This window comes from Lissotriton helveticus, chromosome 5_1 (assembly GCF_964261635.1).
Source record: "Lissotriton helveticus chromosome 5_1, aLisHel1.1, whole genome shotgun sequence".
NCBI classification, from domain to species: Eukaryota; Metazoa; Chordata; class Amphibia; order Caudata; family Salamandridae; genus Lissotriton; species Lissotriton helveticus.
In genome coordinates this window covers 1,410,080,534-1,410,090,825 of record NC_136065.1, presented here as the reverse complement: position 1 = coordinate 1,410,090,825, position 10,292 = coordinate 1,410,080,534, and the positions used below count along the sequence as shown (strand labels likewise).

Here is a 10,292-nt window from a genome sequence, read left to right as displayed (position 1 = left end):
AGGCTTATTTTATACTGGGAAATTGACTATAAGATGACTAAAAGGTGTAGAAATTTGTATGCCAGTGCAGATATCTGAAGGTAATCCCTGTTTTAGCCTATGAATTGTGTAATGGACACAATAATATTTGGCTTTCTTGGTGCTATATTACTACATAGCAAGTAGCATTAACCCTGTATTGAGTGTTTTATATGCATCTCTTCAAATTGTTTCAACCAAGAAACAAATTCTAAAGGAGAAAATAAAAGTGGATTTGAGAGCACTGGTAATTTCCTTACAGACACTGGATTGCATATAGTTTTTCTTTTGTAATCCATTCAGGCTTTTATATTATTCAGCTCATCACAGTTTCTTGCTCTTGCATTATCTTGAGATCTTTCTTGGGCCACCTTCTTATCTCAGTAGTAGTCATGCAGAATTTACTTGGAGATTCAATTACGTGCAAGCTTGTGCCGAGAAAGACATTTGCCATGCTAAACCTCATAGATTCAGATTCGGGCAGTGTGGTTGAGGAGCACATTTTTAGGCTGTCACAGAGATAGAGGAAATTGATCATTCAGACATTAAGTCACCTCAACTGTCTCAAACTCCAATCTGGGTCTTTTGCTACAAATAGATTGGTAAACATTTGTATAGATCTTTCTATCCTTTATAAAATGAGATCATAATGGCAGGTCAAAACCGAAGCAATGTTGGCTGAGTGGATTTCTTGTCGAGGATTTTGTCAGGGTTCGAAAGGAATTTGGGGTGAAAGAAAATTATTTTTCAAGAAGACAATCTTAATGACACAATATACTGGCAATATAGTGGCAAGCCAGAAATTCGAGAGATTCAAGTAATTGGATATTAGTTAGGAGATTTTTCATCTTTTGGAAGTGGATTTGTATGCCACAAAAGTGAATGCTTTATATCCGCATTTATTTCAGATAGAGGCCATAAGCAAAGGAACTGGATATTGTGTTACAGGATTGGATGTGGTTAGACGTGTATGTGTTGCCATCTTTTGCCATTATGCTGAAGTGATTTAACAGATTTCCTGGTGCAAGAACTTTGCGTCACCTTCACAGCCCGTAGCCTCTTTGGAACCAGCCAGTGAGTGACGCATCCTTGATGTGGGCTCTCACATCGCACCGTTTTTGTAAGCGGCAGCCTTGACAGTGATGCAGGACTCCGCATCTAAAGCCCCACAGCTTCTTTAGAACCAGACGCATCCTCAACATTTGACTTTGCATTGCAAGCACTTTGATGACGCTCACCTCAACGATGATGCAGAACATTGCATTGCAGCCTTGCAACTCCTTGGAGCCGATGCTGTGTGATGCTTCTCTGAACCGGATCTTGCATCGCCTCTGCCATGTGACACATATTTGATGGGAGATTCTGCAACTCTTTGCAACCAGGATTTTAGGTATTCTTGTTCAGCGGGCCTAACTGGATCCCTGTAGCCGGCCTGTGTTCCATCGTAGTCTGCCTGAACGTTTGACTTTGTCCTGCACCAGCACAACCAGATAACCACAGTAAGTGCTTTACGCTTTTTGGTGCTATTTTCACCTAAATCTAAATGCATATTTCTGGTACAACTGATTGGATTTTTGTCATTTTGGTATTTATTTATTTATTAAAAATTTACTTTTTTTTAAATTGGTGTGGGTTTTTTCTTGTGCTGGGTTTTCCCTTTATTACTGTTTGAAGTACTGCATACATCCTTTATACTTTACCTCTAAGTAAAGTCTGACTGTTCTGTGCCAAGTTACCAAAGGATTGAATACAAGTTAATTTGGGGTTTGCTTTTGACTTCACCCTGACAAGTATTGTGGTTGATGCTAACCCGATTTCTTGCATATTTAATTTCTGGGTGTAATCTGTGCAATGGGTAGCTATTTTATTGGCCATGTCAATTTAATTTATGTTGACTGATCCATTGATTTTATTTGGTTTTAAATTTTATCTAGCTGCTTTAATCCGGAATATATTTAAGAATCTTGTATGGACATATTTTTTCGGAAGCTTAAAACTTGTTTAATTGATATGATATATATGCATTTTTTGGCCTTGTCTGGGTCATGAATGAGTGTTTGCACGATTTAAATGCCATATGTATGCAATAGTATCCTACCATTTAATAGATTATCATCTAAATAAACCTAGACTTTATTACTGCTAATACTGGGTCGGACGTTTCTTATGAGACATGGGGTTAGAGGATTGCTCTATTTAAAGCTCTTTCAAGGCATGTTTATTCAAACCATTGTACATGCTCCTTAAGCTGTAAATTAATACCCATTGAGCTTGAAATTTCTTAGCTAGTACGCGTTGCTATAAAAGTACGATTTCTGTAAGTAGATGTGAAGGAAAGTCACAATTTTATTACAGACATAGAGGGACTGCTGACTAATCAATGTTGCCTTATTTTAAAGAGTTCCTGTATTTATAGCTCTTCTAACATGTACTCTACAACCTGTAAAATACAATAAATCAACATCTTTTGATCTTTCCACTGGCCAAGACATAAATATTGTTATGACAGCAAATCATATAATAGGCCTCCTCTTGACCCTGGATAAATAAACTATTTGACATTTTCATATAAATCATAGGATTTAAATGCAGACGTTGATTATATTGGGTTCTTCATGTGCATAGTGGTTATATGGAGTTCCTTATTAATATCGCTGCCTACATCCATACAATCTTCCTCCAATTCTATAAGGGAGAGAGAATCCTAGGCCAGTGTAGTGCGTTTCACCGTTTTTGGGAGAAGAACATGAGTACACAATCTCTTGCTTTGCGGATATTTGAAATAAAATAATCTCCATTTTTCATTACCTGTGTATTTACATCCTACACATAGACACAATATCTGTCATTTGAAATGCATTATTATAGCAGGATTAATTAGCGAATGTATTAATCTCAGGCTGATTTTGAACATAGGCGTATCAGACAACGTTTTATTTATTTATTTATTTTATTTTATTTAAAGGGTTTTATATAGCGCTGGCTGGACCCAAGAGTATCAGAGCGCTTTACAACATGTTGTACACAACAGAATTACAAACAGAATAAAGATACAATTTGTTAATGAGGCAGGGCACTGTGGAGAAATTTGGGGAAAAAGGGTACAATAAAGGTAGACCAGAGGAAAAAAAGAAATAGCAGATTAAGGTACGGGGAAAATAGATGGGAGAAGTGATTGTAGAGTAAAAGGGGAGAGGGGGGAGCGGGAGAGAGACAAAATAAAGAGGCAACTGGTAAAAATAGGGGGAGAGCGGGGAATGTGGTAGCTGGGAAGAGAGAAACAAGGGAAGAGCAAGGGAGTAGATAATGACAATGAGGGAGAAATAAAAATTAATAGAACAATGAAATAATAGATTAGGTGCCCCAGTATTTGTTTAGAAGGAGCAACTTGAGATCTTTTTTGAAGCAGTCGTTGGAGGGATTGAAACGTAAATCTTTGGGAAGGGCATTCCAGATGGATGGCGCTTTACCAGAGAAAGAGCGAGATTTTGTTGATTTCTTTTTGCATAAAGGAGGGACCAGTACAAGTGCATTAGTGCTCCTCAAAGTTCTAGAGCAGCCTGCTTTGTGGTGCTTTTCACAGAGGTAGGAAGGGGTATTTTGGTGGAGGGCTTTGTGAGTGATGCAAGCAGTCTTGTAGGTAGATCTGCCTTCAATCGGAAGCATTTCAGGTTTTTGAGAACGGGGGAGATATGATCAAAGCGTTTGCAGTCAGAGATTAGCCTGGCAGCATGGTTAAGGATCAATTAAAGAGGGGCTAGGTGGATTTTAGGAGTTCCAACGAGCATGGCGTTACCGTAATCAATTTTGGACAGGACCAAAGTTTGAACAACTGACTAAAAGTCATCAGCAGGAATAAAGGGTTTGATTTTTTTAAGATGGTGCAGTGTGAAGAGAGCACCTTTGGCTGAGTTTTTTATGTGGGGAATAAGACTGAGGTTCTGGGCGGTGCTGATGCTGAGGGATTTAACCGAGTTTGAGATGGAGAGAGTGCAGTTGAGAGCATTAATGTCAGAGATCCAATTTTGGATAGGGAGCGAGTTGTTTTTTGGAGAGAAAAAAATGATTTCAGTTTTTTTTGGGTTTAGTTTTAGGTGGTTGTAGTGAAACCACAATTGTATCTTAGACAGAGTGTCATTTAGATGTAAGATGTCATCATGAGATTTGATTCTGTAATAGAGTTGTGTATCATCAGCATAGAGGTGATAGCCGAGTCCGCTTGTTTAAGAATAAGAGTAAGGTTCCATGAGGAGGTTGAATAGAGTAGGGGAGCGAATAGAGCCCTGGGGGACACCCAAGGTGATTGGCGGTGGTTCAGAAAGGCAATTACAGACTTTAATTTGTTGGGTTCTGTGTTGGAAGTATGAGGTGAACCACTTGAGTACATCACCACCCAAACCAAAACGTTCTTTGAGAGTATTGAGTAAAGTTAAATGGTTAACGGTATCAAAGGTATAGCTTGCATAGCATTTTTCACATCGCTTTACCATAGATTCCGTAGCTTTCTGACTCAATTTTTTACCCCTAGTAACTCCCATCTCAAATGTAGAGGCTCTTTAAATTGGGATATTTGTGAGGGCAAAGCAACTTCTAAAATACATTTACATCGGATCAGCCAGTGCCTGGCAGACACACTCCTCCTTCACTGTTTGCAGCAATGCATCCGGTGCACACCATTTATTGAGTGATTCGACTTCTCATGTTTTGTTTCATTTACAGTGTGGGGTATAGTATTGTTATGTTTTGCTCCAGGTCCAATACATTGCTTCTTTTTGGGAGTTGGGAAGGTGGTGCACTTTTCCACATGGCTGTACACCAGTTGATTCTCAGGAATACTATTAGGTCTTTCTTAACTCTCACATGTTCTGCACATCTGAGAAGCATAGTGGTGAATTCTTGTCACAGAGGCCATGTATATCCCTCGTCTTAAAGCTTAACCATGTCCTTTCGGGCCCATGTGCCTGTCCTAGGAAATAGGCAAGTAATAGAGCCACAAGCCGCCTCTACTACGCGGACAGAAAGCTGCCCTAACCAACACAATTTGTATTCTGGATGGCCAATAGTGTCCTTCAATATCTTGGCCTGTAGTCTCCGTTCAGGTGCATCTAGCATTTGTGATTAAGACAAACTGATTTTGTGGAAGTTCGATCAATCTTGCAACAGAGTCACAGGCGATTTAATCTTGGGGTTTTTACCAAACTGTACCAAGCTGCAGTATTAACAAACTGTGCCAAGATGCAGAGAAACCTGAAGATTAGTAAACTATCAAAAGCACAGATTGATGCGTTATTTTTCCAGAATCATGTTGTGTATACCATTTGCAATAGATGTGAATTGAGATTGGTGGCATTTACTGTGCTTATAATATGACTATTTGTGTGTTATGGGCACGTAATATATTCAGAAAGGTGGGTCATGAGAAATGTTCAAGGCTTATTCAGATCAATATGGACTTCAAATATCCTGGTGATTGCAACTAAGGTATGGAATTGAATTCAGTCGTCATGGACTGAATTTCATTATTACATTGGCAGGGCCACCAAAACTTGTTTTGTCTGAAGAGTTGCTCCACCTTCTGCATTATAGGTAAATCTAAAGTTTGTCAACAGTTAAAATACACAAGAACCCTTTTTTAACAGTATTCTTGAAAATCTAATTATGAAAAGGCATGTTAAAATAACATAATATATTTAATAGTCTTCTCCGTCCTTAGATCTCACTGTAATGGATTTGGACACAACTTAAGATGGTTTAAGAGTATTTCTCCTAATCCTTCACTCTTTGCAAGTAAAATTAGTGACAGCAGTCTGTGCGTTAACTCCTTCCATCCTGAGACTCCACGTGTAGCAAAATACACGTTTTCCCACATAATTATTTAATTCAGTTCGCAGCTGAACTGATATAAGAGTACACAAATAGGTGCTAAATTTTCAATGATAATTATCACATTTCATTTTGTATACATATTTTATTATCTTAAAGATAAGTTTCCCTAGCTAAGCTTTCCTTGAAAGTACTTCAAGGCAGCACTAAGAGTTCAAAGTCTGCAGCATTTGCTCTGTATCTGTACCCGAGGCTGTTCCCTGGTGCCTCGGCTAAGGTGTTTTCCTTCGTGGTCGACCGGAGTTCACTCTTGCCATTCCAACCCTTCATAATATGGACTGTAGAGATGCCTCATCAGTAACTGATGCGAAGGAACTTCCTCTACTTCATATTAGTCCTTCATTCTTATATGACTAATTGTGTAACTTTTCCATATTACATTCCTTAGAGTTAGTTTTTGACTCTGAAACTGAGTACATTTCATCCTGCTTTATTGTTTATAGATAGGATTGTGAAGCTTGTATCGCTCATGCACAGACGCTGTAAATCCGGTGGTACACTTGATCATAAAATTCAGCATCCAGGTCTCTGTTGGAATATTGCGCGTGTCCTGTCACTAGCACACAATGCTACTATTTAAACATCTCAAAAGTCTTAATCATCTTCTATTAAGTTCCTCAACAAAAGTGTTCAATCTTTAAAACAAAGTAAATCCTAAAATAAAAAGACCATAGGGATGATTACATGTTTTAATAAAGGCTAAACTCGAAGTTATTTTATCAAGAGACTACTTGACCACACTCCAACCTTTTTCTTGAAAAGACTGTTTGTGATTGGTCAAGTCTAGTATTTATGTTGCACCCCTACAACATTGATCCCGAAGTAGTGACTATTAAAATTGTCTATTTATGCAGGGTGTTTCTACTTCACAACCTCCAAATGTAACTTGAGGATTTCCGAGGAGTTATGACCCAGAGTCATATAACTTGTAACTGATCTTGTAGCTTTAGTTTTTCTGTGTACCCCAACCTCTTTTAATTGAAATAAGTAACCTTTTTTATTCATTTGTCTTTCAAAAATAAAGCCCATTGATCAATTGGAAATTGCTAACATTAACAATGGTAGTCTGCTTTCACACTGAACTGCAAAATACTGTCCTACACGTTAAGATGATTTCAAGTCTTGTAATAAAAAATACCAGTTCGTTACTATGGGATTCCGATGTTTTCTGGGAGGCTCTGAAGCACATCCCACTTATATTTCTTTGTATCAATTGCCATCTCTTCCTTCATTGTGCCTGAATATTTTCCTCAGTTCCACTGATGAAAGTGTTTTCAGCTTCCCCGTCCCACCTAACACCATAAATCCTCATGCTTAGAGTATTTCCATGGCAGCTTTTGTATTATTACTGAGAAAAGATCCGACTAAAGAGGTGGTAGAGTGTGTAGCATTTGTAATCTTGGGCACAGATGCAAAATACTTAAAACTCGACAATGACAAACATATACGCATGCTTAATACAGTTAATAACTAATTACATCTACTTTCCAGGGTTGTGTAAATCTAGTAAAAGTGACATAAACTGTCCACAGAATACTTCTGTTGCTCTACTTCTCTAACTTCAGTCCCAGAGTAAATAAATAAATGCTGTGGATCAGAAATTTTGTCGACATTCTAATGAATAAAAAAAGTTATTAGTCAGTAAGGGCCTGATATAGATCTTGGCAGATGGATTACTCCGTCTTGGCAGACGGGTTCCTCTGTCACAGCAGTCACAGATATTCCCTCCGCCTATGCTTAAATCCCATAGAGTATAATGGGATTCATATTTTGGTGGACAAGATATACATCACTGTAGTTACATAGTAACCTGTCCACCAACATCTAAATCAGGCCCCAAGTTATTTTGACAGGAGCAGCAGGAGAAAATATAGGAAATAGAGGAAGAGAGCCTTTAACGAGGCCGGGTCACCCCCTTGCTTCCCACGCCTGCCGCTGCCGCTGCCTGCCTCCTGTCTGCCGCTGAGCGACCCAGCCGCCGCTGGGCCGCCCGGATCTCCCCCTGCCTCCCGCGCTTGACCCAGGGATCCAGGGACACCGACCCAGCCAGCCCCCTGCCGTCCAGAGGTTCCCGCCGCTGCCTCCCTGCGGCCCGCCCACCACCAGACCATTGGCCGCCCCGCTCCCGCCACCCAGCTGACCCGCCCACCCGGCTCCTTACTTAAGGGGTCCGCGGGGTCAGCTAGGGAGTGACCACTGTGCCTTTAACGAGGCCGGGTCACCCCCTTGCTGCCCACGCCTGCCGCTGCCGCTGCCTGCCTCCTGTCTGCCGCTGAGCGACCCAGCCGCCGCTGGTCCGCCCGGATCTCCCCCTGCCTCCCGCGCTTGACCCAGGGATCCAGGGACACCGACCCAGCCAGCCGCCTGCCGTCCAGAGGTTCCCGCCGCTGCCTTCCTGCGGCCCCGCCCACCACCAGACCATTGGCCGCCCCGCTCCCGCCACCCAGCTGACCCGCCCACCCGGCTCCTTTCTTAAGGGGTCCGCGGGGTCAGCTAGGGAGTGACCACTGCGCCTTTAACGAGGCCGGGTCACCCCCTTGCTTCCCACGCCTGCCGCTGCCGCTGCCTGCCTCCTGTCTGCCGCTGAGCGACCCAGCCGCCGCTGGGCCGCCGGGATCTCCCCCTGCCTCCCGCGCTTGACCCAGGGATCCAGGGACACCGACCCAGCCAGCCGCCTGCCGTCCAGAGGTTCCCGCCGCTGCCTCCCTGCGGCCCCGCCCACCACCAGACCATTGGCCGCCCCGCTCCCGCCACCCAGCTGACCCGCCCACCCGGCTCCTTACTTATGACGCCCCCAGAGCGACCGCGCAGCGGACGCGCGCAGCGGGAGCACCGATTGAGCGCCGAAGGTGCGCCAAAGGTAAGCCCGTCTGCGCCCGTCCGCGCCTGGCCCGCGCCCAGCGCCAGGACCCCTGGCCCCCACCGACGGAAGCTGACCCAACGGACCTACGACGCCACCGAACTCAACGCACTCAACACCGGCCGAACCCCGGGCTGCTACCGAGCCACACCGAGACGCACCCACGGACCCTTCAGCTGCCACTCCTGCAAGTTCACCTGCAACCGGACCCACGCTACACCAGCACCCACCAAGCCGAACTCCAGCAGCACCCACCTGGAGTGCATCCTGCTCAACACCCGCTCCGTCCACAGACACGCCGTCGAGCTCTGGAACCTGCTCGACACCACAGCCCCAGACGTCGCCTTCCTCACGGAAACCTGGATGAACGCCTCCTCTGCGCCCGACATCGCCATCGCCATCCCGGACGGCTACAAGATCATCCGGAGGGACCGCATCAACCAGATAGGAGGAGGCATCGCCATCATCCACAGGAACACCATCCGCATCACGACCGACACCGACGATACCCTCGCACCCACCGAACACCTGCACTTCCAGATCCACGTCAACCCCAAGACCACCCTCAGAGGCACCCTCATCTACAGACCCCCGGGACCACGCACACAATTCAGCGAAGACATCGCCGACTTCATCAGCCCACACGCCCTCCCCTCCACCGACTACATCCTCCTCGGGGACCTCAACTTCCACCTGGAGAACAACAACGACCGCAACACCACCACCCTGCTGGACAACCTCGCCAACCTCGGACTCAAGCAACTGGTGACCACCCCCACCCACTACGCCGGACACACACTCGACCCGATCTTCTCTTCCAGCAAGGACATCGCCTTCAGCCACGCCACGGGACTCCACTGGACGGACCACAGCTGCGTCCACTTCAGCTTCAGAAGGACCACGTTCCACCATCACCAGCAACAGGTTCCCCGCAGAAGCTGGAACAAGATCACTGCAGACCAGCTCGCTACCTCCCTGAGCAAGAACCCTCCCACCAGCACAACGAACCCCAGCCAAGCGGCCACCAACCTCACGAAATGGATCAGCGACTGCGCAGACGACCTCGCCCCTCTGAAGACCCCACCGAGCAGACCCCGCAGCAAGAAAGCCCCATGGTTTAACGACGAACTCATGAGCTCCAAGAAGATCTGCAGAGCACTCGAGAAAACCTGGCGCAGAGACCCAACACTGGACAACATGACTGCCCTCAAGCTCGCCACCCGAAAACACCACCAACTGATCCACGCCACCAAGAAAACCGCATTTAAGGAACGACTGGACAACAACGCACACAACAGCAAGGAACTCTTCAACATCGTGAAAGAGCTCTCCAACCCCAACGCCGGAAACAACGACATCACCCCTTCGCAAGACCTCTGCAACTCCCTCGCCTCCTACTTCCACAACGAGATCACGGACATACACAACAGCTTCAGCACCCAACCGTCGCACGCCACGACCGAACCACCGCCCCCCACCACCACCCTCCGCGCCTGGACCCCGATCAGCACCGAAGACACCTTCCGCACGA

The 10,292-nt window shown here is 45.0% G+C and overlaps 1 long non-coding RNA gene across 1 annotated transcript in view; it reads left to right on the top strand.

Annotated features, from left to right (window-relative positions):
• The first annotated feature begins 410 nt into the window (after positions 1-410).
• Positions 411-10,292, top strand: part of LOC144755454 (uncharacterized) — a 31,082-nt gene continuing 21,200 nt past the window's right edge. The window contains exon 1 of the long non-coding RNA XR_013594896.1: positions 411-1,517. This is a non-coding gene — a long non-coding RNA (uncharacterized LOC144755454). The remainder of the gene's footprint in view (positions 1,518-10,292) is intronic.